The sequence below is a fragment of the Calliopsis andreniformis genome, unplaced genomic scaffold, assembly GCF_051401765.1.
Source record: "Calliopsis andreniformis isolate RMS-2024a unplaced genomic scaffold, iyCalAndr_principal scaffold0002, whole genome shotgun sequence".
Classification (NCBI taxonomy): Eukaryota; Metazoa; Arthropoda; class Insecta; order Hymenoptera; family Andrenidae; genus Calliopsis; species Calliopsis andreniformis.
Genome location: NW_027480423.1, coordinates 26894603 through 26918109, shown reverse-complemented (window position 1 = coordinate 26918109; position 23507 = coordinate 26894603).

Sequence of the window (23507 nt, the reverse complement as noted above, 5' to 3'; positions counted from 1 at the left end):
GTTGCTCCACCAGATCGGATAGTTACGGCCTAAGAAGTCAACGCCAGAAGCATAAAATACGATCAAGATGCAACAGTTTTTCCATCGTATAAAACGAATAATTGCAAGCAGTGTGAAAGTAATGGTCATTTCTACGTTCCGGGCAACCTAGGCTTCAGTCTACGGCGATGTTCCACCAGATCGAATAGGTAGGGCCTAAGAAGTCAACACCAGAAGAATATAATACAAAATAAATACAACAGCCTTTACACCGTATAAAACGAATAATTGCAACCTGTGTGAAAGTTATGGTCATATCTACGTTCCGGGCAACCTAGGCTTCACTGTCGGGCGTTGCTCCACCTGATCGAAATGTTAGGGCCTAAGAAGTCTACGCCCGAAGCATAAAATACGATATAAATACAACAGCATTTCCATCGTATTAAATGAATAATTGCAAACAGTGTGAAAGTAGTGGTCATTTCTACGTTCCGGGCAACCTAGGCTTCACTGTATGGCGTTCTTCCATCACATCGAATAGCTACGGCCTCAGAAGTCCACGCCTGAAGCATAAACTAGAATAAAAATACAACAGTCTTTTCATCGTATAACAGGAATAATTGCAACAAGCGTGAAAGTAATGATCATTTCGGCGTTTCGGGCATCCTAGACTTAACTCTGAGGCATTGCTCCACCAGATCGATTATTTAGGGACTTAGAAGTCAACGCCAGAAGCATAAAATACAATATAAATACAACAGTTTTACCATCGTATAAAACGAATAATTGCAACCAGTATGCAACTTATGGTCATTTCTACATTCCGAGCAACCTAGGCTTCACTCTAGGGCGTTGCTCCACCAGATCGGATAGTTACGGCCTAAGAAGTCAACGCCAGAAGCATAAAATACGATCAAGATGCAACAGTTTTTCCATCGTATAAAACGAATAATTGCAAGCAGTGTGAAAGTAATGGTCATTTCTACGTTCCGGGCAACCTAGGCTACACTCTACGACGTTGTTCCACCAGATCGAATAGTTAGGGCCTAAGGAGTCAACGCCTGAAGTATTTAAATACAATAAAAATACAACAGTCTTTCCATTCTATAACAGGAATAATTGCAACCCGTGTGATAGTGATGGTCATTTCTACGTTCGAGGCAATCTAGGCTTTACTCTAGGGCGTTGCTCCACAAGATCGAACAGTTAGGGACTAAGAAGTCAACGCCAGAAGCATAAAATACAATATAAATGTAACAGTTTTTCCATCGTATAAAACGAATAATAGCAACCAGTGTGAAAGTTATGGTCATTTCTACGTTCCGGGCAACCTAGGCTTTACTCTAGGGCGTTGCTCCACCAGATCAAACAGTTAGGGCCTTAGAAGTCAACGCCCGAAGCATTAAATACAAAATAAATAGAACAGTTTTTCCATTGTATAAAACGAATAATTGCTACCAGTGTGAAAGTTATGGTCATTTCTACGTACCGGGCAGCCTAGGCTTCTCTTTAGGGCGTTGCTCTACCAGATCGAACAGTTAGGGCCTAAGAAGTCAACGCCAGAAGCATAAAATACAATATAAATATAACAGTTCTTCCATCGTATAAAACGAATGATAGCAACCAGTGTGAAAGTTATGGCCATTTCTACGTTCCGGGCAACCTAGGCTTCACTCTAGGGCGTTGCTCCACCAGATCAAACAGTTAGGGTCTTAGCAGTCAACGCCCGAAGCATTAAGTACAAAATAAATAGAACAGTTTTTCCATTGTATAAAACGAATAATTGCTACCAGTGTAAAAGTTATGGTCATTTCTACGTTCCGGGCAACCTAGGCTTCACCCTAGGCCGTTGTTCCACCAGATCGAATAGTTACGGCCTAAGAAGTGATCGCCAGAAGCATAAAATGCAATAAAAATACAACAGCTTCTCCATCGTGTAGCAGGAATAATATGCAACCAGTGTGATAGTAGTGGTCATTTCTACGTTACGGGCAACCTAGGTTTCACTCCAGGGCGTTGCTCCACCAGATCGAACAGTTACGGCCTTAGAAGTCAACGCCCGAAGCATAGAATACAAAATAAATAGAACGTTTTTTCCATTGTATAAAACGAATAAATGCTACCAGTGTAAAAGTTATGGTCATTTCTACGTTCCGGACAACCTAGAATTCACCCTAGGGCGTTGTACCACCAGATCGAATATTTAGGGCCTAAGATGTAAACGCCAGAAGCATAAAATACAATATAAATACAACAGTTTTTCCATCGTATAAAACGAATAATTGCAACCAGTATGAAACTTATGGTCATTTCTACGTTCCGGGCAACCTAGGCTTCACTGTATGGCGTTCTTCCACCGCATCGAATAGCTACGGCCTCAGAAGTCAACGCCTGAAGTTTAAAATACAATAAAAATACAACAGTATTTCCATCCTATAACAGGAATTATTGCAACCCGTGTGAAAGTGATGGTCATTTCTACGTTCCAGGCAACCTAGGCTTCACACCAGGGCGTTGTTCCACAAGATCGAATAGTTAGGACCTAAGAAGTCAACGCCAGAAGCATAAAATACAATATAAATATAACAGTTTCTCCACCGGATAAAACGAATAATAACAACCAGTGTGAAAGTTATGATCATTTCTACGTTCCGGGCAACCTAGGCTTCACTTTAGGGCATTGCTCCACCAGATCAAACTGTTAGGGTCTTAGAAGTCAACCCCAGATGAATAAAATAGATTAATGATGCAACAGCTTTTCCATCATACAAAACGAATAATTGCAACCAGTATGAAAGTTATGGCCATGTCTACTTTCCGGGCAACCTAGGCTTCACCCTAGGGCGTTGCTCCAACAGATGGAATAGTTAGGGCCTTAGAAGTCAATGCCCGAAGCGTAAAATGCAATATAAATACAACAGTTTTTCCATCGTATAGCAGGAATAATTTGCAACCAGTGTGATAGTAGTGGTCATTTCTACGTTCCGGGCAACCTAGGTTTCACTCCAGGGCGTTGCTCCACCAGGTCGAATAGTTACGGCCTAAGAAGTCAACGCCAGAAGCATAAAATACGATAAAGATGCAACAGTTTTTCCATCGTATAAAACGAATAATTGCAAACAGTGTGAAAGTAGTGGTCATTTCTACGTTCCGGGCAACCTAGGCTTCACTGTATGGCGTTCTTCCACCACATCGAATAGCTACGGCCTCAGAAGTCCACGCCTGAAGCATAAAATACAATAAAAATACAACAGTCTTTCCATCCTATAACAGGAATAATTGCAACCCGTGTGAAAGTGATGGTCATTTCTACGTTCCAGGCAACCTAGGCTTGACTCTAGGGCGTTGTTCCACAAGATCGAATAGTTAGGGCCTAAGTAGTCAACGCCAGAAGCATAAAATGCAATACAAATAGAACAGATTTCCATTGTATAAAACGAATAATTGCTACCAGTGTAAAAGCTATGGTCATTTATACGTTCCGCGCAACCTGGGCTTTACTCTAGGGCGTTGTTCCACCAGACGGAATAGTCAGGGCCTAAGAAGTCAACGCCAGAAGCATAAAATACGATATAAATACAACAGCTATTCCATCGTATAAAACAAATAATTGCAACCAGTGTGAAGGTTATGGTCATTTCTACGTTCCGGACAACCTAGGCCTCACCCTAGGCCGTTGTTCCACCAGATCGAATAGTTAGGGCCTAAGATTTGAACGCCAGAAGCATAAAATGCAATAAAAATACAACAGTTTTTCCATCGTATAGCAGGAACAATTTGCAACCAGTGTGATAGTAGTGGTCATTTCTACGTTCCGGGCAACCCAGGTTTCACTCCAGGGCGTTGCTCCACCAGATCGAATAGTTACGGCCTAAGAAGTCAACGCCAGAAGCATAAAATACAAAATAAATACAACAGCCTTTACACCGTATAAAACGAATAATTGCAACCTGTGTGAAGGTTATTGTCATATCTACGTTCCGGGCAACCTAGGCTTCACTGTCGGGCGTTGCTCCACCAGATCGAAATGTTAGGGCCTAAGAAGTCAACGCCCGAAGCATAAAATACGATATAAATACAACAGCATTTCCATCGTATTAAATGAACAATTGCAAACAGTGTGAAAGTAGTGGTCATTTCTGCGTTCCGGGCAACCTAGGCTTCACTGTATGGCGTTCTTCCACCACATCGAATAGCTACGGCCTCAGAAGTCCACGCCTGAAGCATAAAATACAATAAAAATACAACAGTCTTTTCATCGTATAACAGGAATAATTGCAACAAGCGTGAAAGTAATGATCATTTCGGCGTTTCGGGCATCCTAGACTTAACTCTGAGGCATTGCTCCACCAAATCGAATAATTAGGGCCTTAGAAGTCAACGGCAGAAGCATAAAATACAATATAAATACAACAGTTTTTCCATCGTATAAAACGAATAATTGCAACCAGTATGAAACTTATGGTCATTACTGCTTTGCGAGCAACCTAGGCTTCACCCTAGGGCGTTGCTCCAACAGATTGAATAGTTAGGGCCTTAGAAGTCAACGCCCGAACCATAAAATGCAAAGAAAATACAACTGTGTTTCCATCATATAACAGGAATAATTTCGACCAGTTTGAAAGTGATGGCCAATTCTACGTTCCGAGCAACCTAGGCTTCACTCTAGGGCGTTGCTCCACCAGATCGAATAGTTAGGTCCTTAGAAGTAAACGCCAGAAGCATAAAACACGATATAAATACAACAGCTTTTCCATCGTATAAAAGGATTAATTGCAACCAGTTTGAACGTGATGGTCATTTCTCCTTTCCGGGCAACCTAGGCTTCACTCTAGGGCGTTGCTCCACTAGATCGAACAGCTAGGGCCTTAGTAGTCAACGCCAGAAGCATAAAATACAATATAAAAACAACAGTTCTTCCATCGTATAGAACGAATAATTGCAACCAGTATGAAACTTATGGTCATTTCTACTTTCCGAGCAACCTAGGCTTCACCCTAGGGCTGTGCTCCAACAGATTGAATAGTTAGGGCCTTAGAAGTCAACGCCCGAAGCATAAAATGCAATAAAAGTACAACAGTGTTTCAATAATATAACAGAAATAATTGCAACCAGTTTGAAAGTGATGGCCAATTCTACGTTCCGGGCAACCTAGGCTTCACTCTAGGGCGTTGCTCCATCAGATCGAATAGTTAGTGCCTTAGAAGTCAACGCCAGAAGCATAAAATACAATATAAATACAACAGCTTTTCCATCGTATAAAACGAATAATTGCAACCAGTATGAAACTTATGGTCATTTCTACTTTCCGAGCAACCTAGGCTTCACCCTAGGGCGTTGCTCCAACAGATTGAATTTTTAGGGCCTTAGAAGTTCACGCCCGAACCATAAAATGCAAAAAAAATACAACAGTGTTTCCATCGTATAAAAGGATTAATTGCAACCAGTTTGAACGTGATGGTCATTTCTCCTTTCCGGACAACCTAGGCTTCACTCTAGGGCGTTGCTCCACTAGATCGAACAGCTAGGGCCTTAGTAGTCAACGCCAGAAGCATAAAATACAATATAAAAACAACAGTTCTTCCATCGTATAGAACGAATAATTGCAGCCAGTATGAAACTTATGGTCATTTCTACTCTCCGAGCAACCTAGGCTTCACCCTAGAGCGTTGCTCCAACAGATTGAATAGTTAGGGCCTTAGAAGTCAACGCCCGAAGCATAAAATGCAATAAAAATACAACAGTGTTTCCATAATATAACAGGAATAAGTGCAACCAGGTTGAAAGTGATGGCCAATTCTACGTCCCGGGCAACCTAGGCTTCACTCTAGGGCGTTGCTTCACCAGATCGAATAGTTAGTGCCTTAGAAGTCAACGCCAGAAGCATAAAATACAATATAAATACAACAGCTTTTCCATCGTATAAAACGAATAATTGCAACCAGTATGAAACTTATGGTCATTTCTACTTTCCGAGCAACCTAGGCTTCACCCTAGGGCGTTGCTCCAACAGATTGAATAGTTAGGGCCTTATAAGTCTACGCCCGAACCATAAAATGCAAAAAAAATACAACAGTGTTTCAATCATATAACAGGAATAATTGTGACCAGTTTGAAAGTGATGGCCAATTCTACGTTCCGGGCAACCTAGGCTTCACTCTAGGGCGTTGCTCCACCAGATCGAGTAGTTAGTGCCCTAGAATTCAACTCCAGAAGCATAAAATACAATATAAATACAACAGTTTTTCCATCGTATGAAACAAATAATTGCAACCTGTATGAAACTTATGGTCATTTCTACTTTCAGAGCAACCTAGGCTTCACCCTAGGGCGTTGCTCCAACGGATTGAATAGTTAGGGCCTTAGAAGTCAACGCCCGAACCATAAAATGCAAAGAAAATACAACAGTGTTTCCATCATATAACAGGAATGATTGCAACCAGTTTGAAAGTGATGGCCAATTCTCCGTTCCGGGCAACCTAGGTTTCACTCCAGGGCGTTGCTCCACTAGATCGAACAGCTAGGGCCTTAGAAGTCAACGCCAGAAGCATAAAATACAATATAAATACAACAGTTCTTCCATCGTATAGAACGGATAATTGCAACCAGTATGAAACCTATGGTCATTTCTACTTTCCGAGCAACCTAGGCTTCACTCTAGGGCGTTGCTCCAACAGATTGAATAGTTAGGGCCTTAGAAGTCTACGCCCGAACCATAAAATGCAAAAAAAATACAACAGTGTTTCCATCATATAACAGGAATAATTTCGACCAGTTTCAAAGTGATGGCCAATTCTACGTTCCGAGCAACCTAGGCTTCACTCTAGGGCGTTGCTCCACCAGATCGAATAGTTAGGTCCTTAGAAGTAAACGCCAGAAGCATAAAACACGATATAAATACAACAGCTTTTCCATCGTATAAAAGGATTAATTGCAACCAGTTTGAACGTGATGGTCATTTCTCCTTTCCGGGCAACCTAGGCTTCACTCTAGGGCGTTGCTCCACTAGATCGAACAGCTAGGGCCTTAGAAGTCAACGCCAGAAGCATAAAATACAATATAAATACAACAGTTTTTCCATCGTATAAAACGAATAATTGCAACCTGTATGAAAGTTATGGGCATTTCTACTTTACGGGCAACCTAGGCTTCACCCTAGGGCGTTGTTCCAGCAGATTGGAAGGTTAGGGCCTTAGAAGTCAACGCCCGAAGCATGAAATACTAAATAAATAGAACAGTTGTTCCATCGTATAAAACGAATAATTGCTACCAGTTTGAAAGCTATGGTAATTTCTACGTTCCGGGCAACCTTGGTTTCACTCTATGGCGTTGCTCAACCAGATCGCATAGCTAGGGACTTAGAATTCAACGCCATAAGAATAAAATGCAATATTAATACAACAGTTTTTCCATCGTATAAAACGAATAATTGCTGCCGGCGTGAAAGTTATGGTCATTTCTACGTTCCGGGAAACCCAGGCTTCACCCTCGGGCGTTGCTACAACAGATTGAATAGTTAGGGCCTTAGAAGTCAATGCCCGAAGCATAAAATGCAATAAAAATACAACAGCTTTTCCATCATATAACAGCAATAATTGCAACCAGTTTGAAAGTGATTGTCATTTATACGTTCCGGGCAACCTAGGCTTCACCTTAGGGCGTTGCTCCAACAGATTGAATAGTTAGGGCCTTAGAAGTCAACGCCCGAAGCATAAAATACAAAATAAATAGACAGTTTTTCCATCATATAACCGGAATAATTGCAACCAGTTTGAACGTGATGGTCATTTCTACGTTCCGGGCAACCTCGGCTTCACTCTAGGGCGTTGCTCCACCAGATCGAATAGTTAGTGCCTCAGGAGTCAACGCCAGAAAAATAAAAAACAATATAAATACAACAGTTTTTCCTTCGTATAAAACGAATAATTGCAACCAGTCTGAAAGTTATGGTCATTTCTACTTTCCGGCAACCTAGGCTTCACTCTAGGGCGTTGCTCCACCAGATCGAATAGATAGAGCCTTAGAAGTCAACGTCACAAGCATAAAATACAATAAAGATGCAACAGTTTTTCCATCGTATAAAACGACTAATTGAAACCAGTGTGAGGGTAATGGTATGTCCTACGTTCCGAGCAAGCTTGGCTACACCCTAGGGTGTTGCTAAACCAGATCGAATAGTTAGGGCCTTAGAAGTCAACGCCCGAAGCATAAACTACAAAATAAATAGAACAGTTTTTCCATTGTATAAAACGAATAATTGCTACCATTGTGAAAGTTATGGTCATTTCTACGTGCCGGGCAACCTAGGCTTCACTCTAGGGCGTTGCTCCACCAGATCGAATAGTTAGGGCCTTAGAAGTCAACGCCAGAGGCATAAAATACAATAAAGATGCAACAGTTTTTCCATCGTATAAAACGAATAATTGAAACCAGTGTAAAAGTAATGGTCATTTCTACGTTCCGGGCAACCGAGGCTTCACCCTAGGGCGCTGCTCCACCAGAACGAATAGTTAGTGCCCTAGAAGTCGGCGCCAGAAGCATAAAATACAATATAAATACAACAGTTTTTCCATCGTATAAAACGAATAATTGCAACCTGTATGAAAGTTATGGGCATTTCTACTTTACGGGCAACCTAGGCTTCACCCTAGGGCATTGTTCCAACAGATTGAAGGGTTAGGGCCTTAGAAGTCAACGCCCGAAGCATGAAATACAAAATAAATAGAACAGTTGTTCCATCGTATAAAACGAATAATTGCTACCAGTTTGAAAGCTATGGTAATTTCTACGTTCCGGGCAACCTTGGTTTCACTCTATGGCGTTGCTCCACCAGATCGCATAGCTAGGGACTTAGAATTCAACGCCATAAGAATAAAATACAATATAAGTACAACAGTTTTTCCATCGTATAAAATGAATAATTGGAAACATTGTGAAAGTAATGGTCATTTCTACGTTCCAGGCAACCTAGGCGTCACTCTAGGGCGTTACTCCACCACATCTAATAGCTACGGCCTTAGAAGTCAACGCTAGAAGCATAAAATACAATAAAAATGCAACAGTTTTTCCATCGTATAGCATGAATAATTGCAACGGGTGTGAACGTTATGGTCCTTTCTACGTTCCGGGCAACCTAGGCTTGACTATAGGGTGTTGCTCCACCAGATCGAATAGGTATGGCCAAAGAAGTCAACGCCCGAAGCATAAAACACAAAATAAATAGAACAGCTTTTCCATTGTATAAAACGAATAATTGCTACCAGTGTGAAAGTTATGTTCATTTCTACGTTCCGGGCAACCTAGGCTTCACTCTAGGGCGTTGCTCCACCAGATCGAATAGTTAGGGCCTTAGAAGTCAACGCCCGAAGCATAAAATACAAAATAAATAGAACAGTTTTTCCATTGTATAATACGAATAATTGCTACCAGTGTGAAAGTTATGTTCATTTCTACGTTTCTGACAACCTAGGCTTCACTGTAGGGTGTTGCTCCACCAAATCGAATAGGTAGGGCCACAGAAGTCAACGCCAGAAGCATAAAATACAATATAAATACAACAGCTTTTCCATCGTATAAAACGAATAATTGCAACCAGTATGAAACATATGGTCATTTCTACTTTCCGAGCAACCTAGGCTTCACCCTAGGGCGTTGCTCCAACAGATTGAATAGTTAGGGCCTTATAAGTCTACGCCCGAACCATAAAATGCAAAAAAAATACAACAGTGTTTCAATCATATAACAGGAATAATTGCGACCAGTTTGAAAGTGATGGCCAATTCTACCTTCCGGGCAACCTAGGCTTCACTCTAGGGCGTTGCTCCACCAGATCGAGTAGTTAGTGCCCTAGAATTCAACTCCAGAAGCATAAAATACAATATAAATACAACAGTTTTTCCATCGTATGAAACAAGTAATTGCAACCTGTATGAAACTTATGGTCATTTCTACTTTCAGAGCGACCTAGGCTTCACCCTAGGGCGTTGCTCCAACGGATTGAATAGTTAGGGCCTTAGAAGTCAACGCCCGAACCATAAAATGCAAAGAAAATACAACAGTGTTTCCATCATATAACAGGAATGATTGCAACCAGTTTGAAAGTGATGGCCAATTCTCCGTTCCGGGCAACCTAGGTTTCACTCCAGGGCGTTGCTCCACTAGATCGAACAGCTAGGGCCTTAGAAGTCAACGCCAGAAGCATAAAATACAATATAAATACAACAGTTCTTCCATCGTATAGAACGAATAATTGCAACCAGTATGAAACCTATGGTCATTTCTACTTTCCGAGCAACCTAGGCTTCACTCTAGGGCGTTGCTCCACTAGATCGAACAGCTAGGGCCTTAGAAGTCAACGCCAGAAGCATAAAATACAATATAAATACAACAGTTTTTCCATCGTATAAAACGAGTAATTGCAACCAGTATGAAACTTATGGTTATTTCTACTTTCCGAGCAACCTAGGCTTCACCCTAGGGCGTTGCTCCAACAGATTGAATAGTTAGGGCCTTAGAAGTCAACGCCAGAAGCATAAAATACAATATAAATACAACAGCTTTTCCGTCGTATAAAACGAATAATTGCAACCAGTATGAAACTTATGGTCATTTCTACTTTCCGAGCCACCTAGGCTTCACCCTAGGGCGTTGCCCCAACAGATTGAATAGTTAGGGCCTTAGAAGTCTAAAGCCCGAAACATAAAATGCAAAAAAAATACAACAGTGTTTCAATCATATAACAGGAATAATTGCGACCAGTTTGAAAGTGATGGCCAATTCTACGTTCCGGGCAATCTAGGCTTCACTCTAGGGCGTTGCTCCACCAGATCGAATAGCTAGTGCCTTAGAAGTCAACGCCAGAAGCATAAAATACAATATAAATACAACAGTTTTCAATCGTATAAAACGAATAATTGCAACCAGTATGAAACTTATGGTCATTTCTACTTTCGGAGCAACCTAGGCTTTACCCTAGGGCGTTGCTCCAACAGATTGAATAGTTAGGGCCTTAGAAGTCAACGCCCGATCCATAAAATGCAAAGAAAATACAACAGTGTTTCCATCATATAACAGGAATAATTGCAACCAGTTTGAAAGTGATGACCAATTCTACGTTCCGGGCAACCTAGGTTTCACTCCAGGGCGTTGCTCCACCAGACCGAATAGTTACGGCCTAAGAAGTCAACGCCAGAAGCATAAAATACGATATAAATACAACAGCTTTTCCATCGTATAAAACGAATAATTGCAACCAGTATGAAACTTATGGTCATTTCTACTTTCCGAGCAACCTAGGCTTCACCCTAGGGCGTTGCTCCAACAGATTGAATAGTTAGGGCCTTAGAAGTCTACGCCCGAACCATAAAATGCAAAAAAAATACAACAATGTTTCCATCATATAACAGGAATAATTTCGACCAGTTTGAAAGTGATGGCCAATTCTACGTTCCCAGCAACCTAGGCTTCACTCTAGGGCGTTGCTCCACCAGATCGAATAGTTAGGTCCTTAGAAGTAAACGCCAGAAGCATAAAACACGATATAAATACAACAGCTTTTCCATCGTATAAAAGGATTAATTGCAACCAGTTTGAACGTGATGGTCATTTCTCCTTTCCGGGCAACCTAGGCTTCACTCTAGGGCGTTGCTCCACTAGATCGAACAGCTAGGGCCTTAGAAGTCAACGCCAGAAGCATAAAATACAATATAAATACAACAGTTCTTCCATCGTATAGAACGAATAATTGCAACCAGTATGAAACTTATGGTCATTTCTACTTTCCGAGCAACCTAGGCTTCACCCTAGGGCTGTGCTCCAACAGATTGAATAGTTAGGTCCTTAGAAGTCAACGCCCGAAGCATAAAATGCAATAAAAATACAACAGTGTTTCCATAATATAACAGGAATAATTGCAACCAGGTTGAAAGTGATGGCCAATTCTACGTCCCGGGCAACCTAGGCTTCTCTCTAGGGCGTTGCTTCACCAGATCGAATAGTTAGTGCCTTAGAAGTCAACGCCAGAAGCATAAAATACAATATAAATACAACAGCTTTTCCATCGTATGAAACAAATAATTGCAACCTGTATGAAACTTATGGTCATTTCTACTTTCAGAGCAACCTAGGCTTCACCCTAGGGCGTTGCTCCAACGGATTGAATAGTTAGGGCCTTAGAAGTCAACGCCCGAACCATAAAATGCAAAGAAAATACAACAGTGTTTCCATCATATAACAGGAATGATTGCAACCAGTTTGAAAGTGATGGCCAATTCTCCGTTCCGGGCAACCTAGGTTTCACTCCAGGGCGTTACTCCACTAGATCGAACAGCTAGGGCCTTAGAAGTCAACGCCAGAAGCATAAAATACAATATAAATACAACAGTTCTTCCATCGTATAGAACGAATAATTGCAACCAGTATGAAACCTATGGTCATTTCTACTTTCCGAGCAACCTAGGCTTCACTCTAGGGCGTTGCTCCACTAGATCGAACAGCTAGGGCCTTAGAAGTCAACGCCAGAAGCATAAAATACAATATAAATACAACAGTTTTTCCATCGTATAAAACGAGGAATTGCAACCAGTATGAAACTTATGGTTATTTCTACTTTCCGAGCAACCTAGGCTTCACCCTAGGGCGTTGCTCCAACAGATTGAATAGTTAGGGCCTTAGAAGTCAACGCCAGAAGCATAAAATACAATATAAATGCAACAGCTTTTCCGTCGTATAAAACGAATAATTGCAACCAGTATGAAACTTATGGTCATTTCTACTTTCCGAGCCACCTAGGCTTCACCCTAGGGCGTTGCCCCAACAGATTGAATAGTTAGGGCCTTAGAAGTCTAAAGCCCGAAACATAAAATGCAAAAAAAATACAACAGTGTTTCAATCATATAACAGGAATAATTGCGACCAGTTTGAAAGTGATGGCCAATTCTACGTTCCGGGCAACCTAGGCTTCACTCTAGGGCGTTGCTCCACCAGATCGAATAGCTAGTGCCTTAGAAGTCAACGCCAGAAGCATAAAATACAATATAAATACAACAGTTTTCAATCGTATAAAACGAATAATTGCAACCAGTATGAAACTTATGGTCATTTCTACTTTCGGAGCAACCTAGGCTTTACCCTAGGGCGTTGCTCCAACAGATTGAATAGTTAGGGCCTTAGAAGTCAACGCCCGAACCATAAAATGCAAAGAAAATACAACAGTGTTTCCATCATATAACAGGAATAATTGCAACCAGTTTGAAAGTGATGGCCAATTCTACGTTCCGGGCAACCTAGGTTTCACTCCAGGGCGTTGCTCCACCAGACCGAATAGTTACGGCCTAAGAAGTCAACGCCAGAAGCATAAAATACGATATAAATACAACAGCTTTTCCATCGTATAAAACGAATAATTGCAACCAGTATGAAACTTATGGTCATTTCTACTTTCCGAGCAACCTAGGCTTCACCCTAGGGCGTTGCTCCAACAGATTGAATAGTTAGGGCCTTAGAAGTCTACGCCCGAACCATAAAATGCAAAAAAAATACAACAGTGTTTCCATCATATAACAGGAATAATTTCGACCAGTTTGAAAGTGATGGCCAATTCTACGTTCCGAGCAACCTAGGCTTCACTCTAGGGCGTTGCTCCACCAGATCGAATAGTTATGTCCTTAGAAGTAAACGCCAGAAGCATAAAACACGATATAAATACAACAGCTTTTCCATCGTATAAAAGGATTAATTGCAACCAGTTTGAACGTGATGGTCATTTCTCCTTTCCGGGCAACCTAGGCTTCACTCTAGGGCGTTGCTCCACTAGATCGAACAGCTAGGGCCTTAGAAGTCAACGCCAGAAGCATAAAATACAATATAAATACAACAGTTCTTCCATCGTATAGAACGAATAATTGCAACCAGTATGAAACTTATGGTCATTTCTACTTTCCGAGCAACCTAGGCTTCACCCTAGGGCTGTGCTCCAACAGATTGAATAGTTAGGTCCTTAGAAGTCAACGCCCGAAGCATAAAATGCAATAAAAATACAACAGTGTTTCCATAATATAACAGGAATAATTGCAACCAGGTTGAAAGTGATGGCCAATTCTACGTCCCGGGCAACCTAGGCTTCTCTCTAGGGCGTTGCTTCACCAGATCGAATAGTTAGTGCCTTAGAAGTCAACGCCAGAAGCATAAAATACAATATAAATACAACAGCTTTTCCATCGTATAAAACGAATAATTGCAACCAGTATGAAACTTATGGTCATTTCTACTTTCCGAGCAACCTAGGCTTCACCCTAGGGCGTTGCTACAACAGATTGAATAGTTAGGGCCTTAGAAGTCTATGCCCGAACCATAAAATGCAAAAAAAATACAACAGTGTTTCAATCATATAACAGGAATAATTGCGACCAGTTTGAAAGTGATGGCCAATTCTACGTTTCGGGCAACCTAGGCTTCACTCTAGGGCGTTGCTCCACCAGATCGAGTAGTTAGTGCCCTAGAATTCAACGCCAGAAGCATAAAATACAATATAAATACAACAGTTTTTCCATCGTATGAAACAAATAATTGCAACCTGTATGAAACTTATGGTCATTTCTACGTTCCGGGCAACCTAGGCTTCACTCTAGGGAGTTGCTCCACCAGATCGAGTAGCTACGACCTTAGAAGTCGAAGCCAGAAGCAGTAAATACAATAAAAATGCAACAGTTTTTCCATCGTATAGCATGACTAATTGCAACCAGTGCGATAGTAATGATCACTTCGACGTTTCGGGCATCCCAGACTTAACTCTGAGGCGTTGCTCCACCAGATCGAAGAGTTAGGGCCTTAGAAGTCAACGCCAGAAGCATAAACTACAAAATAAATACAACAGCCTTTACATCGTATAAAACGGATAACTGCAACCTGTGTGAAGGTTAAGGTCATATCTACGTTCCGGGTAAACTAGGCTTCACTGCAGGGCGTTGCTCCACCAGATCAAATAGGTAGGGCCATGGAAGTCAACGCCCGAAGCATAAAATACAAAATAAGTAGAACAGTTTTTCCATTGTATATAACGAATAATTGCTACCAGTGTGAAAGTTATGGACATTTCTACGTTCCGGGCAACCTAGGCTTCACTCTGGGGCGTTGCTCCACCAGATCGAATAGATAGATCCTTAGAAGTCAACGTCACAAGCATAAAATACAATAAAGATGCAACAGTTTATCCATCGTATAACAGGAATAATTGCAACCAGTGTGAAGGTAATGGTATGTCCTACGTTCCGAGCAAGCTTGGCTACACCCTAGGGCGTTGTTCCACCAGATCGAATAGTTAGGGCCTTAGAAGTCAACGCCCGAAGCATAAACTACAAAATAAATAGAAAAGTTTTTCCATTGTATAAAACGAATAATTGCTACCAGTGTGAAAGTTATGGTCATTTCTACGTGCCGGGCAACCTAGGCTTCACTCTAGGGCGTTGCTCCACCAGATCGAATAGTTAGGGCCTTAGAAGTCAACGACAGAGGCATAAAATACAATAAAGATTCAACAGTTTTTCCATCGTATAAAACGAATAATTGAAACCAGTGTAAAAGTAATGGTCATTTCTACGTTCCGGGCAACCGAGGCTTCACCCTAGGGCGGTGCTCCACCAGAACGAATAGTTAGTGCCCTAGAAGTCAGCGCCAGAAGCATAAAATACAATATAAATACAACAGTTTTTCCATCGTATAAAACGAATAATTGCAACCTGTATGAAAGTTATGGGCATTTCTACTTTACGGGCAAACTAGGCTTCACCCTAGGGCGTTGTTCCAGCAGATTGAAAAGTTAGGGCCTTAGAAGTCAACGCCCGAAGCATGAAATACTAAATAAATAGAACAGTTGTTCCATCGTATAAAACGGATAATTGCTACCAGTTTGAAAGCTATGGTAATTTCTACGTTCCGGGCAACCTTGGTTTCACTCTATGGCGTTGCTCAACCAGATCGCATAGCTAGGGACTTAGAATTCAACGCCATAAGAATAAAATGCAATATTAATACAACAGTTTTTCCATCGTATAAAACGAATAATTGCTGCCGGCGTGAAAGTTATGGTCATTTCTACGTTCCGGGAAACCCAGGCTTCACCCTCGGGCGTTGCTACAACAGATTGAATAGTTAGGGCCTTAGAAGTCAATGCCCGAAGCATAAAATGCAATAAAAATACAACAGCTTTTCCATCATATGACAGCAATAATTGCAACCAGTTTGAAAGTGATTGTCATTTATACGTTCCGGGCAACCTAGGCTTCACCTTAGGGCGTTGCTCCAACAGATTGAATAGTTAGGGCCTTAGAAGTCAACGCCCGAAGCATAAAATACAAAATAAATAGACAGTTTTTCCATCATATAACCGGAATAATTGCAACCAGTTTGAACGTGATGGTCATTTCTACGTTCCGGGCAACCTCGGCTTCACTCTAGGGCGTTGCTCCACCAGATCGAATAGTTAGTGCCTCAGGAGTCAACGCCAGAAAAATAAAAAACAATATAAATACAACTGTTTTTCCTTCGTATAAAACGAATAATTGCAACCAGTCTGAAAGTTATGGTCATTTCTACTTTCCGGCAACCTAGGCTTCACTCTAGGGCGTTGCTCCACCAGATCGAATAGATAGAGCCTTAGAAGTCAACGTCACAAGCATAAAATACAATAAAGATGCAACAGTATTTCCATCGTATAAAACGACTAATTGAAACCAGTGTGAGGGTAATGGTATGTCCTACGTTCCGAGCAAGCTTGGCTACACCCTAGGGTGTTGCTAAACCAGATCGAATAGTTAGGGCCTTAGAAGTCAACGCCCGAAGCATAAACTACAAAATAAATAGAACAGTTTTTCCATTGTATAAAACGAATAATTGCTACCATTGTGAAAGTTATGGTCATTTCTACGTGCCGGGCAACCTAGGCTTCACTCTAGGGCGTTGCTCCACCAGATCGAATAGTTAGGGTCTTAGAAGTCAACGCCAGAGGCATAAAATACAATAAAGATGCAACAGTTTTTCCATCGTATAAAACGAATAATTGAAACCAGTGTAAAAGTAATGGTCATTTCTACGTTCCGGGCAACCGAGGCTTCACCCTAGGGCGCTGCTCCAGCAGAACGAATAGTTAGTGCCCTAGAAGTCAGCGCCAGAAGCATAAAATACAATATAGATACAACAGTTTTTCCATCGTATAAAACGAATAATTGCAACCTGTATGAAAGTTATGGGCATTTCTACTTTACGGCCAACCTAGGCTTCACCCTAGGGCGTTGTTCCAACAGATTGAAAGGTTAGGGCCTTAGAAGTCAACGCCCGAAGCATGAACTACATAATAAATAGAACAGTTGTTCCATCGTAAAAAACGAATAATTGCTACCAGTTTGAAAGGTATGGTAATTTCTACGTTCCGGGCAACCTTGGTTTCACTCTATGGCGTTGCTCCACCAGAACGCATAGCTAGGGACTTAGAATTCAACGCCATAAGAATAAAATACAATATAAGTACAGCAGTTTTTCCATCGTATAAAATGAATGATTGGAAACATTGTGAAAGTAATGGTCATTTCTACGTTCCAGGCAACCTAGGCGTCACTCTAGGGCGTTACTCCACCACATCTAATAGCTACGGCCTTAGAAGTCAACGCTAGAAGCATAGAATACAATAAAAATGCAACAGTTTTTCCATCGTATAGCATGAATAATTGCAACGGGTGTGAATGTTATGGTCATTTCTACGTTCCGGGCAACCTAGGCTTGACTGTGGGGTGTTGCTCCACCAGATCGAATAGGTATGGCCAAAGAAGTCAACGCCCGAAGCATAAAATACAAAATAAATAGAACAGCTTTTCCATTGTATAAAACGAATAATTGCTACCAGTGTGAAAGTTATGTTCATTTCTACGTTCCGGGCAACCTAGGCTTCACTCTAGGGCGTTGCTCCACCAGATCGAATAGTTAGGGCCTTAGAAGTCAACGCCCGAAGCATAAAATACAAAATAAATAGAACAGTTTTTCCATTGTATAATACGAATAATTGCTACCAGTGTGAAAGTTATGTTCATTTCTACGTTTCTGACAACCTAGGCTTCACTGTAGGGTGTTGCTCCACCAAATCGAATAGGTAGGGCCATAGAAGTCAACGCCAGAAGCATAAAATACAATATAAATACAACAGCTTTTCCATCGTATAAAACGAATAATTGCAACCAGTATGAAACATATGGTCATTTCTACTTTCCGAGCAACCTAGGCTTCACCCTAGGGCGTTGCTCCAACAGATTGAATAGTTAGGGCCTTATAAGTCTACGCCCGAACCATAAAATGCAAAAAAAATACAACAGTGTTTCAATCATATAACAGGAATAATTGCGACCAGTTTGAAAGTGATGGCCAATTCTACATTCCGGGCAACCTAGGCTTCACTCTAGGGCGTTGCTCCACCAGATCGAGTAGTTAGTGCCCTAGAATTCAACTCCAGAAGCATAAAATACAATATAAATACAACAGTTTTTCCATCGTATGAAACAAATAATTGCAACCTGTATGAAACTTATGGTCATTTCTACTTTCAGAGCGACCTAGGCTTCACCCTAGGGCGTTGCTCCAACGGATTGAATAGTTAGGGCCTTAGAAGTCAACGCCCGAACCATAAAATGCAAAGAAAATACAACAGTGTTTCCATCATATAACAGGAATGATTGCAACCAGTTTGAAAGTGATGGCCAATTCTCCGTTCCGGGCAACCTAGGTTTCACTCCAGGGCGTTGCTCCACTAGATCGAACAGCTAGGGCCTTAGAAGTCAACGCCAGAAGCATAAAATACAATATAAATACAACAGTTCTTCCATCGTATAGAACGAATAATTGCAACCAGTATGAAACCTATGGTCATTTCTACTTTCCGAGCAACCTAGGCTTCACCCTAGGGCGTTGCTCCACTAGATCGAACAGCTAGGGCCTTAGAAGTCAACGCCAGAAGCATAAAATACAATATAAATACAACAGTTTTTCCATCGTATAAAACGAGTAATTGCAACCAGTATGAAACTTATGGTTATTTCTACTTTCCGAGCAACCTAGGCTTCACCCTAGGGCGTTGCTCCAACAGATTGAATAGTTAGGGCCTTAGAAGTCAACGCCAGAAGCATAAAATACAATATAAATACAACAGCTTTTCCGTCGTATAAAACGAATAATTGCAACCAGTATGAAACTTATGGTCATTTCTACTTTCCGAGCCACCTAGGCTTCACCCTAGGGCGTTGCCCCAACAGATTGAATAGTTAGGGCCTTAGAAGTCTAAAGCCCGAAACATAAAATGCAAAGAAAATACAACAGTGTTTCAATCATATAACAGGAATAATTGCGACCAGTTTGAAAGTGATGGCCAATTCTACGTTCCGGGCAACCTAGGCTTCACTCTAGGGCGTTGCTCCACCAGATCGAATAGCTAGTGCCTTAGAAGTCAACGCCAGAAGCATAAAATACAATATAAATACAACAGTTTTCAATCGTATAAAACGAATAATTGCAACCAGTATGAAACTTATGGTCATTTCTACTTTCGGAGCAACCTAGGCTTTACCCTAGGGCGTTGCTCCAACAGATTGAATAGTTAGGGCCTTAGAAGTCAACGCCCGAACCATAAAATGCAAAGAAAATACAACAGTGTTTCCATCATATAACAGGAATAATTGCAACCAGTTTGAAAGTGATGGCCAATTCTACGTTCCGGGCAACCTAGGTTTCACTCCAGGGCGTTGCTCCACCAGACCGAATAGTTACGGCCTAAGAAGTCAACGCCAGAAGCATAAAATACGATATAAATACAACAGCTTTTCCATCGTATAAAACGAATAATTGCAACCAGTATGAAACTTATGGTCATTTCTACTTTCCGAGCAACCTAGGCTTCACCCTAGGGCGTTGCTCCAACAGATTGGATAGTTAGGGCCTTAGAAGTCTACGCCCGAACCATAAAATGCAAAAAAAATACAACAATGTTTCCATCATATAACAGGAATAATTTCGACCAGTTTGAAAGTGATGGCCAATTCTACGTTCCGAGCAACCTAGGCTTCACTCTAGGGCGTTGCTCCACCAGATCGAATAGTTAGGTCCTTAGAAGTAAACGCCAGAAGCATAAAACACGATATAAATACAACAGCTTTTCCATCGTATAAAAGGATTAATTGCAACCAGTTTGAACGTGATGGTCATTTCTCCTTTCCGGGCAACCTAGGCTTCACTCTAGGGCGTTGCTCCACTAGATCGAACAGCTAGGGCCTTAGAAGTCAACGCCAGAAGCATAAAATACAATATAAATACAACAGTTCTTCCATCGTATAGAACGAATAATTGCAACCAGTATGAAACTTATGGTCATTTCTACTTTCCGAGCAACCTAGGCTTCACCCTAGGGCGTTGCTCCAACAGATTGAATAGTTAGGGCCTTATAAGTCTACGCCCGAACCATAAAATGCAAAAAAAATACAACAGTGTTTCAATCATATAACAGGAATAATTGCGACCAGTTTGAAAGTGATGGCCAATTCTACATTCCGGGCAACCTAGGCTTCACTCTAGGGCGTTGCTCCACCAGATCGAGTAGTTAGTGCCCTAGAATTCAACTCCAGAAGCATAAAATACAATATAAATACAACAGTTTTTCCATCGTATGAAACAAATAATTGCAACCTGTATGAAACTTATGGTCATTTCTACTTTCAGAGCGACCTAGGCTTCACCCTAGGGCGTTGCTCCAACGGATTGAATAGTTAGGGCCTTAGAAGTCAACGCCCGAACCATAAAATGCAAAGAAAATACAACAGTGTTTCCATCATATAACAGGAATGATTGCAACCAGTTTGAAAGTGATGGCCAATTCTCCGTTCCGGGCAACCTAGGTTTCACTCCAGGGCGTTGCTCCACTAGATCGAACAGCTAGGGCCTTAGAAGTCAACGCCAGAAGCATAAAATACAATATAAATACAACAGTTCTTCCATCGTATAGAACGAATAATTGCAACCAGTATGAAACCTATGGTCATTTCTACTTTCCGAGCAACCTAGGCTTCACTCTAGGGCGTTGCTCCACTAGATCGAACAGCTAGGGCCTTAGAAGTCAACGCCAGAAGCATAAAATACAATATAAATACAACAGTTTTTCCATCGTATAAAACGAGTAATTGCAACCAGTATGAAACTTATGGTTATTTCTACTTTCCGAGCAACCTAGGCTTCACCCTAGGGCGTTGCTCCAACAGATTGAATAGTTAGGGCCTTAGAAGTCAACGCCAGAAGCATAAAATACAATATAAATACAACAGCTTTTCCGTCGTATAAAACGAATAATTGCAACCAGTATGAAACTTATGGTCATTTCTACTTTCCGAGCCACCTAGGCTTCACCCTAGGGCGTTGCCCCAACAGATTGAATAGTTAGGGCCTTAGAAGTCTAAAGCCCGAAACATAAAATGCAAAGAAAATACAACAGTGTTTCAATCATATAACAGGAATAATTGCGACCAGTTTGAAAGTGATGGCCAATTCTACGTTCCGGGCAACCTAGGCTTCACTCTAGGGCGTTGCTCCACCAGATCGAATAGCTAGTGCCTTAGAAGTCAACGCCAGAAGCATAAAATACAATATAAATACAACAGTTTTCAATCGTATAAAACGAATAATTGCAACCAGTATGAAACTTATGGTCATTTCTACTTTCGGAGCAACCTAGGCTTTACCCTAGGGCGCTGCTCCAACAGATTGAATAGTTAGGGCCTTAGAAGTCAACGCCCGAACCATAAAATGCAAAGAAAATACAACAGTGTTTCCATCATATAACAGGAATAATTGCAACCAGTTTGAAAGTGATGGCCAATTCTACGTTCCGGGCAACCTAGGTTTCACTCCAGGGCGTTGCTCCACCAGACCGAATAGTTACGGCCTAAGAAGTCAACGCCAGAAGCATAAAATACGATATAAATACAACAGCTTTTCCATCGTATAAAACGAATAATTGCAACCAGTATGAAACTTATGGTCATTTCTACTTTCCGAGCAACCTAGGCTTCACCCTAGGGCGTTGCTCCAACAGATTGGATAGTTAGGGCCTTAGAAGTCTACGCCCGAACCATAAAATGCAAAAAAAATACAACAATGTTTCCATCATATAACAGGAATAATTTCGACCAGTTTGAAAGTGATGGCCAATTCTACGTTCCGAGCAACCTAGGCTTCACTCTAGGGCGTTGCTCCACCAGATCGAATAGTTAGGTCCTTAGAAGTAAACGCCAGAAGCATAAAACACGATATAAATACAACAGCTTTTCCATCGTATAAAAGGATTAATTGCAACCAGTTTGAACGTGATGGTCATTTCTCCTTTCCGGGCAACCTAGGCTTCACTCTAGGGCGTTGCTCCACTAGATCGAACAGCTAGGGCCTTAGAAGTCAACGCCAGAAGCATAAAATACAATATAAATACAACAGTTCTTCCATCGTATAGAACGAATAATTGCAACCAGTATGAAACTTATGGTCATTTCTACTTTCCGAGCAACCTAGGCTTCACCCTAGGGCTGTGCTCCAACAGATTGAATAGTTAGGTCCTTAGAAGTCAACGCCCGAAGCATAAAATGCAATAAAAATACAACAGTGTTTCCATAATATAACAGGAATAATTGCAACCAGGTTGAAAGTGATGGCCAATTCTACGTCCCGGGCAACCTAGGCTTCTCTCTAGGGCGTTGCTTCACCAGATCGAATAGTTAGTGCCTTAGAAGTCAACGCCAGAAGCATAAAATACAATATAAATACAACAGCTTTTCCATCGTATAAAACGAATAATTGCAACCAGTATGAAACTTATGGTCATTTCTACTTTCCGAGCAACCTAGGCTTCACCCTAGGGCGTTGCTACAACAGATTGAATAGTTAGGGCCTTAGAAGTCTATGCCCGAACCATAAAATGCAAAAAAAATACAACAGTGTTTCAATCATATAACAGGAATAATTGCGACCAGTTTGAAAGTGATGGCAAATTCTACGTTTGGGGCAACCTAGGCTTCACTCTAGGGCGTTGCTCCACCAGATCGAGTAGTTAGTGCCCTAGAATTCAACGCCAGAAGCATAAAATACAATATAAATACAACAGTTTTTCCATCGTATGAAACAAATAATTGCAACCTGTATGAAACTTATGGTCATTTCTACGTTCCGGGCAACCTAGGCTTCACTCTAGGGAGTTGCTCCACCAGATCGAGTAGCTACGACCTTAGAAGTCGAAGCCAGAAGCAGTAAATACAATAAAAATGCAACAGTTTTTCCATCGTATAGCATGACTAATTGCAACCAGTGCGATAGTAATGATCACTTCGACGTTTCGGGCATCCCAGACTTAACTCTGAGGCGTTGCTCCACCAGATCGAAGAGTTAGGGCCTTAGAAGTCAACGCCAGAAGCATAAACTACAAAATAAATACAACAGCCTTTACATCGTATAAAACGGATAAC